The sequence below is a fragment of the Atta cephalotes genome (genome assembly GCF_000143395.1).
Source record: "Atta cephalotes unplaced genomic scaffold scaffold00061, whole genome shotgun sequence".
Classification (NCBI taxonomy): Eukaryota; Metazoa; Arthropoda; class Insecta; order Hymenoptera; family Formicidae; genus Atta; species Atta cephalotes.
This window is the reverse complement of record NW_012130125.1, coordinates 257359-266707: the sequence shown is the minus strand read 5'-3', so window position 1 is coordinate 266707 and position 9349 is coordinate 257359. Positions and strand designations below refer to the sequence as shown.

General features: G+C 31.8%; 1 pseudogene; it reads left to right on the top strand.

The window, feature by feature from the left end:
• The first annotated feature begins 1313 nt into the window (after positions 1-1313).
• LOC105623636 lies at positions 1314-6685 on the top strand (annotated as a pseudogene).
• Positions 6686-9349: the final 2664 nt, after the last annotated feature.

The following is a 9349-nucleotide window of genomic DNA, read 5'->3' as shown; positions in this document are numbered from 1 at the left end:
TTATTGAGTTTTAAATATACGTCTACTAAATACGTCTCATAAATACGTCTACTAAACTAATAAATCATAAAATTAGTACAATATTATCAGTTTTTAACTCTTAATCAATATTCACAAGAACGCGAATTCCCGTAAGGATGTTGGTCTGTAATAGTATGTCGTCGGTGATAAAATTGAAGTGAAATAAATTGTCAATAATACTGATCGTATAAGGTTATAAAAATACTAATAAAAATATTAATATATAATATCAGTATTACTGATTCAATATTACTGATTCAGTATTATAGGGTCATCATTATTGAAGAATTTGACTACTGTTATAGCTGGTAGCTGATGACCGACATACTGCTATGCGGTTTCAAAAGAAGATAATTTTGGACTGTTGAGAACATTTGTTGATTACCGCTGATAGGAAAGATCATTAATCGTTTAAATTCACGAGATTCACGAGAAATCGAGAAATAAAGCGAGGCATTCGTGAAGAGACAATCTCGTGAAGCAACGTCAATGATATGTGTACTACTTTGGACTTATGTAGATGGCCGATTCTCAGTTCACTAGAGTCGGCGTTTGTCTCGCAAATTCATAGGTTTTTGTATTCGGTAATTTGTTCTATCTTCAGCATCCTTTAAGTCGTATCAGACTACCGACTCTGCCGATCCGACTGCCGATTCTGGCTGCTGATTTTCAAGACTAATCATAACGAAGGTGCTGACTGATCGGCAATTTATGTTTAGCTTCAAGTCTATAGCTACGTTCAGTAGAACGTTTATTTTGCAATTGTTGGAAATTTTCTTCGCGCTGATTGGATTATGTTTCTAGATCAAGAGAAATGATCCTAGCGACGAAATAAAATTTTTCAGTGTATGGAATTCCCGAGGATAGAAGAGGAAGAGGAGAATGAGGGGGATAAATATATTTCCTGATACATACTTTTTCTACATGGCAAAAGTAGCCATTCTAATTTTATTTTTTTTAAATAAAATTATTAATGATCCTCCTCCATATTTAACTTCTTTCCATATTTAACTACTCGATCATTTTTCGATAAATGTATAATGTCGCAATATGATTTACGTTTTTGTTTCATTGTCGATCGAAGATAACTTTTTAAATGTCTTAAAGAAAATGATCTTTCATTCGAACAAGTTGAATCATTAAAAGAACGCGAATAAATTTTACGTATTTTGATATAAGATCTCTGATCTCGGGATTATCACGTAAAAATTGCATTATATCCTTCAAGCAATGCAGTGGCATTTTTATGTTTGTAATTTCTAAATTTTTCCCCGACCAAATATTATACAGATATGAAATTCAGTGTATGGAATTCCATACACTATGAAATACTCGATACCAACCATATTGGAATCACCGCCCCTTATTTCGTCTGTTGGAGCCAAAAACGCCAGGCCATTTACCAAGAAGAAGAAGAAGAGATAGCAATTGTCGGTAAATATTAAATGTAATGATCGATTAATAATTAGAATCGGCAGTCAAAAATCAGTCGGGTCGGTCTGCAGAGTCGGTAGTCTGCATGATACGACCTTTACTTCTTTCACTTTGGCAGTGTTGTTCACTTATGCTTGAAATAGGTCGACATGCTCAAGAAGCTTTAATTATAACAAGAGATAAAATGGTGTACGGTCTGGGCGACAACATCGCCGGTTGTTTGGGAATTGGAAATACAAACTGCACACTATTTCCGAAAAAAGTAGAAATCCTATGTGGAAAGGATATAAAGACATTTGCATATAGTAATGGACCTAACATTCTGGCGCTTACAAAAGAGGGAGAAGTATGCTAAATGATCATAAATGATCTTATCCCTTAATTATACGCAAAATCTGATGTGTAATTAAGGGATATCTGCAGTGTACCCCAAATTTTGATAAGAGTTTTGATGTTGCAAATAGTTATAAATATGATATACATTCATAATTGTTACAATGTCATTTATTTACTTTGTTTACATTGCTTGATTTACATCAGTTATAACATGGATGTTATGAAACTGGCCAATCATAGCTATTCTTCTTGAAAATGGAAATGTGATTGACCAATTTTGTAACATATCGATATTCGGCTTAAATCGAGCTGTATAAATGTAGTCATTGATGTTATACAAATATCATATATACGAATCATTATTAATCGATAATATACTAGTAACATTATTAGTGATTAATTGTTAACGTTATTCATTTATGTTATTAATAACATGAAAATAATTAAATATTTTCGATCAGAACTAACAACAAGAAGCTAAAAGATAGAATAGTTGTATATAATATAAATATTTATATTTATACAAAAAGACATTTTGACTATTGAATTTCTACTTTTATCACTTTCTTTCGATATAATAATGTCTTCGAAAGATATATTCCTGGGGTGAGAACAAATATGGCGAACTGGGGAATAGAACGCATGATTGTCACGCCTACCTTAGTGAACATACCTAATCTGGAAAACAGTCCTGGTACGAAACGTATTGTGGATATTGCATGCGGAGGTTTCCATTCTGTTGCTTTGACTAAGATTGGCGAGGTAAGCAAATGTCAAACATAATCTATTATTATGAGCTAAATAGCTAGTTTGATTTAGGTATATATTTGGGGAATAAAAGAATACGGACCACAGAATACCATTATATTAATTAACGATACACCTCCGCAAGTAATCTCTAGTTTAGCTACGAAGAAAGTTGTCTACTTCTCCTGCGGTGCGACCTTCATCATGGCAGTCACTGAAAATGGTGAAGTTTATAGTTGGGGCAATAACAATGTTGGCCAGCTAGGAATAGGAAAATGTGAGAACCAAACACTGCCGTATCAAATTAGTACACTGAGTGGCATTGTAATAGGTAATTATTAGCTGTGTTCAACAAAGAAAGCAGCTTTGTAACTGTTGCAAAATTCATTATAATTGATTTATACAGACTCAAAAGTAAGAACCAATCGAATTCAAGAATTTTACAACAGTTGCAAAGCTGCTTTTTCTGCTGAACATAACCATTGTCTTGATAAAATTTTAAAAGGAAAAAAAGACGAATAGCAAAACAGGATTACTGAGCGATCGGTACAAATATCATATATACGAATCATTATTAATCGATAATATACTAGTAACATTATTAGTGATTAATTGTTAACGTTATTCATTTATGTTATTAATAACATGAAAATAATTAAATATTTTCGATCAGAACTAACAACAAGAAGCTAAAAGATAGAATAGTTGTATATAATATAAATATTTATATTTATACAAAAAGACATTTTGACTATTGAATTTCTACTTTTATCACTTTCTTTCGATATAATAATGTCTTCGAAAGATATATTCCTGGAGTGAGAACAAATATGGCGAACTGGGGAATGGAACGCATGATCAGATTGTCACGCCTACCTTAGTGAACATATTGTTTCAGTCAAGGTAGTTTGTGGAACTGATTATACGCTAGCGCTCACGAACAAAGGAGACTTATATTTGAGATGGAAATCGTTACAACCAGTTAGCAATCTGCGGCAAGCAGATCTCTTATAATAAACCAGTCTTAGTAAATTTATACTAATTATCTAAAAGAATTAATAGAAAAAAAGAAGACTGAAGATTTTAATGATTTCATTAATCATCATTGTATCATTGTATCATTGTATCATTAGGTCGAACATCAAATGGGAAGAGTGTCCGACATTGCTGCTATGCATAACAAATTCATAAGCATCGCCGTTGGTCAAGATGGGCGTGTTTATGTGTGGGGTAAAATAAGTTGCAATAAGTGCATCACAATTCCATGCGTCACGCCATTCTCGAATGTGTACAATGCTCTTGCGTGTTATGCGAACGTTATGCATGAACCGCTGATCCTGTACTCAAACGAAGAGCCGAATATATTGAAACATCTCGAACTTGCATTCGACGATCCTGTATTTTATTTTTTGTCATATTTATTTGTTTTGCTTGCATATATATGCTTTCGCATTTTCGCAATTAATAATGAAACCCTAACAGCACAAACCCTAACAGCATGACTCTCAGCCGTCTAAAGTTGACTTGAAGATATCTCTAAGTCATACAATGTCCCACTTTAAAGACGACTGTAAGCCGACCTTAAGTCAACTATTTTAGACTGTGGTCTGATTTATACCCACAACGTAAACAGCATTCATCCTTATTTATAAACAGCATTCATCCTTATTTAATTGTAGTTAAACAACAAGGACGAAATGATTCCACATTTAAGCTTTGTGAGCGTAAATCGCACTAAACGTCCTAAAGTCGATATTGAAAGGACGTCTGTAAAGTCGATTTACGGTCAACTCTAAAGGCCTGATTTAGCAAAGTCAACTTACAGTCGACATATCGACATTTGTGCTATTAGGGAATGGCTACGTTCAGAGACTCGCCATAATGCCTATATTCAGGCCTTATATTTAAGGCTTCCTTAAATTTATCTTCAGATGCTCTACGAATTATTTCATTGGCTACTGAGACTCTTAAGATAAATTTAAAGAAGCTTTAAGCACAAGGACTATGTAATACGGACATAAGTTGCTCAGTAAATAATAATTCTTTAAGAGGTCTTAATAGAATTTATCAATTCAATAGAATTTAAACACATATGATTTGTCTGCCATTGGTTGCGATCCAATTATATCCAAAATATTTGACGCTACAAATGCTTCGAAACTTTTGATTAGAAGAAAGATTTTTATTAACTGATCAATCAAAAAATAATTCGAAGTATTCATAGCATCAAGTGGACTGTAGTCATTAATACCCTACATATTACAACATCAATATCGCATAAACATTTTCACATAAATTTTCGGATAACAATTTTATAATCAAAATTTGTGTTAATAACTTTAATTCTATAAACTCGATATTGTTTGTTCATATTAACTATTAGTACTCTTCGGAGTATAATTTCGTAAGTGCAGTTTGCAAAGCTTTCATATATATATAAACAAATATTATCACGACAAATGCCATACTAAAAAATGGTAAAGATCTTAATTTCTAAAATTTTTTTCTTTTGTCGATACATTTTCGCGAGTCGTTCCAACAGTTTCAGCGACAAAAGGGATTACGTAGTCAAAATTGATGAATTCAAGCATCAGTTTTGATCACATGATTTTTCTTGTTGCTGGAATGATTGGTTGGAGTGGCTCATGAAAATATCCTTTAAACTCCAGATCACGTTACAGAGTGTTCGCGTCGTATGTTCCAGCATGCTCCAACGTGCTCCTATTATAGCTCCTGCTTATACTTCAACAAGTGCGTTAGAGTGAATAAGGCTACTTTTCCATGCTCAACGCTCATTTTCAGCGTCAAAACAGGTCACGTGATCAAAATTGATAAATAGCAAGCAATTTTGATCACGTGATCTGTTTTGATGCCGAATAAGAACATCAAATATCAGCATGAAAAAGCCCTTTAATGCTTTGGTAAGAATATTTTAGAATATATTAGAGCATGTAACACGAACAAACCTAAGCTTTACAAATAATTCTTAAATTCTTCTGAAAAATCTTAAAAATTTACACGAAAATATTAGATACCAAAATCACCTTGACCGAATGTGGCCTCTTCATTGATTTGTATTGAACATTTTTCGATCTTTACACTTAATATTATTAAAATTTAAAATTACATTGTTTGATATTAATCATGAAAAATTCTCAACTATTGTCTAAAATATTTTGAAAATTCAGAGAATTCTCTAATTTTATAATTCGTACAAATTTCAAAATTCATTTTTCATGACAATCCTATATATATATAATACGTTTTATTCTTGACTTTAATTGAAAAATTTGTATCAAGCTAATTTCATATGCATTTTTGTTTAATGACTTTTTCCTTCATTTCTGACATAGTCGACGAGTGATCTTAAGATACAAGTGGAGGGCCAATATATCCACGTGCATAAAGCTATCTTGAAAATTCGTTCTACGTACTTCAAAATTATGTTTCAGCACAATTGGGCGGAAAACAATCAGAAGTAATTATTTAACAGTCAGAAGTAATTATTTAATAAAGGATCAGTATTATTTATGTAAAAAATAAAATTTTCTCGTTTCAACGACGTTTTTTTTTCCCGACAGTGTTATCGAGCATGATCAATTTTCTTATGTGGTCTACAAAGCCTTCCTGAAGTGATCGATTTGTATACGGATGTGATCGATTTATCCCAAGAAAACACGTTAGGTGAGTTATGTTTATCACAAGCTGTTATATACAACCTGAGTACTCTCACAATTGAAGCAATATATTTTTCGGAAGCAATATATTTTTTTACAGAACTTTTAGCCCTGGCTAATGCCTACTGTGAGAACAATCTCAAGAAGTATTGCATTCAGATGATAAAGCAAAGAATTATGATATCGAATGCCGCGTTCTTGTATAGCATCGCATTCAAATACAAGGAGGAGGTAGCTAAACATTCCTGTTACACATGAACATTTTATTAATTTCAGTATTTATTAAGTTCTTTATTTACACATATATTCAGTTATTGAATGCCATTGATAACTTTTAGGAACTAGAGGAATTATGCTTTAAATTCGCCGTGAATCACTTGACGGCTGTGACACAAACAGAAAATTTCGCCAATTTGGACCATGTGATGAAAACTTTAATTAAGGCAAGCAAGGTTGGTAGTTGGTTTTAAGATGTAATTCATTTATTTGCTTCAAGGACAATATATACACAACAAGAATGGAAATCGCCGTATACATCTATTGCTGCACGAATATTGACCGTTTGTTTTATAATCGCATATCCTGATGAAATATTTCGATAATTCGCATTGATCGATATTCTCACATATTCTGACGCAGTCAGAAATAATTTTTCGAAAAGACGTCGTTTCGATGTCGAAAATAAAAGTTGAAAGTTTTCGAAATTTCTATTGATTTCGATTTTTGGCTCCAATTTCGATTAATTTTCGAGTTGGAAATAAAATCTTGAATTGATCTAGTCAGCATAAAAATACACTACTAGTGTCACTAATGCAATAAGTAAATTCGACAAGTCGTGTCACTAATAGCGTAATAATGGTGGAAAAAATTTCATTAAAGTTTCATTGAAATTTTATTGAAAATAAGTATTATTGATTAGCATCATATTTCAGAGACACACGACAAAATTATAATAAAATTATAATAAAATTATAATAAAAAAAATTTATTTTATGAATTCGAGAACTAATTTCATAATGCACCCATGCGCGATTATTCATCCGAATCTAAACCTCCACTTATCATACTTCATTTCTGTAATCGTACGGGAACTACTTCGAATTCACGCGCTTAATCACAGAACATATATAATGAGAAGTGCAAGCTGCGTGTCAAACAAAGGAAGCAAGTCCAATCGCTGCGCCCTTAGTGGTTAGGCTTGATACTAAGGCTGTGTCAAAATTTACTGCCAGTGCTGAAAATATATAGTATACGTAACATAAACTGTAGATTTTTAGCGCTAGTATTTGGTAGTATATAGTATTCAGCGCAGTCAATTTTGGAACATAGCCTAGAAGTATGTAAGAATTTTCAAAATTCGCGCCCGCAAAGTACAAGACGTGATACTTTATGTTAAATGAAACAACTTTTTCCATTTGCGAAATTGCGTCAGCTAAGTAGTTTTTAGGTGCGTTCGGCATTGTAAATTGGAGGCATCCGTGCTCTTTTACTTCGAAAATTGTTTCGGCAACTCGCATCTTTCTGCTACATCTTATCTGCGTTCGGTATTAAGGTTGCAGCATAGATTTTTGCATAATGCATAGTGTATAAACGAATCAACTAATCAGAATCTTTCCTTTTCTCCTATTCCATGAAAAAGAAGGATTTCAATTAGTTGATTTCCTTATGCACTATGTATTATATGTTATGCAAGAGTCTGCCGCGGCCATTAACATTTCTAGAGTCAATCGTTGCTCGATCCACTCCGGATTCAAAGGCCGAACTTGCAGATTTTCGCGCCTAAATTAAATTCATAACCTATACATTTCTGATAATGTATTTAATATATTATAATGATTCGTAAACACATAATGTACATTCATCTCTTTTAATATTTTTATTTTATAAATAGTGTATTTGAACTATTAAGGCCGCAGCACAAACTCATGCATAACGCATAATGCATAAGAGAATCAATCAAAGCTCTTCTTTTCCATTAACTTAAAGGAAAAGAAAGATTCTGATTGGTTGATCCTTTTATGCACTATGCAACGCACTTATGCGTTATGCAAAAGTCTGTGCTGCGGCCTAATGTCTGAGTCTACAAATGCTCAAACAAATGCTATCAAATAGAAATTGATGGAGTACATTATGGTCCGTATTAAAACGCGCTTTTATCTCTGAAATATTCTATTTGTAGCGTAACGTTAATTATAGCATGTTATTGTGCTAACATAATTTGTAAACGCATTCTGAATACGAACGTATGTATAATATTTAACGAGGAAAGTGAGTTTTTAATTCTTTTGCTCTTTATGAATTTGAAGTATGTGAAAATAAAGAATTTGCTAGTTAATTTTTAGATCAAAGCTTATATGGCAACATAGCCCAGCAAACGAGAATGGATTGAAATGAATTGAAATGGATTCAGATTTTCAGAAATATTGATTCACGAATGTTAAAATGAATGCTTTTCAATCCTAAATACATTTTTATTCATTTGTAAGAATTGCATGAAACATATCTCTGCCTTTCAATCTAATAATATTAGCTTTTTCTATGCAACACAAATAACACACAAACACATTGTGAATATTGTTCAATTCAAAATTTTGAATAGCAAATACAATTTTTCAATCCAATTGCATCCAATTGAATCCAATTGAATCCAAAAAAAGTATTCGCTATTTAAAATACGCATTCGGATAGAAAAAAATTTTAATCCATTTTAATCCATTGGATTGAAAATTTGAATCCATTTCAATCCATTCTCGTTTGCTGGGTGGCAAGTTCGCTATCATGCCAGGCTCATATGCGCTCGTGCTCATATATCGCTGTGAAATTTGTAATTTATTTTGTTAGCAGTAAATTTTGAAAAATATGAATATGTTTGTAGACTGCGAATGTAATAAAATTTTTTAACGTTTTCTAACAATACCATGAATGTTTTGTTAGAAGAGTTTGGTTAAAGAAAATCTTGTCGTTTTATACTGTACATTATTATATTACAATTTTTTAAATATATATATATATATAAAATATATTTTATTTGTATATATATATATATATATATATATATATATATATAATAAATAAATAAAATAAATTAATATATATATATATATATATATCTATACTATATATAGTATAATAAA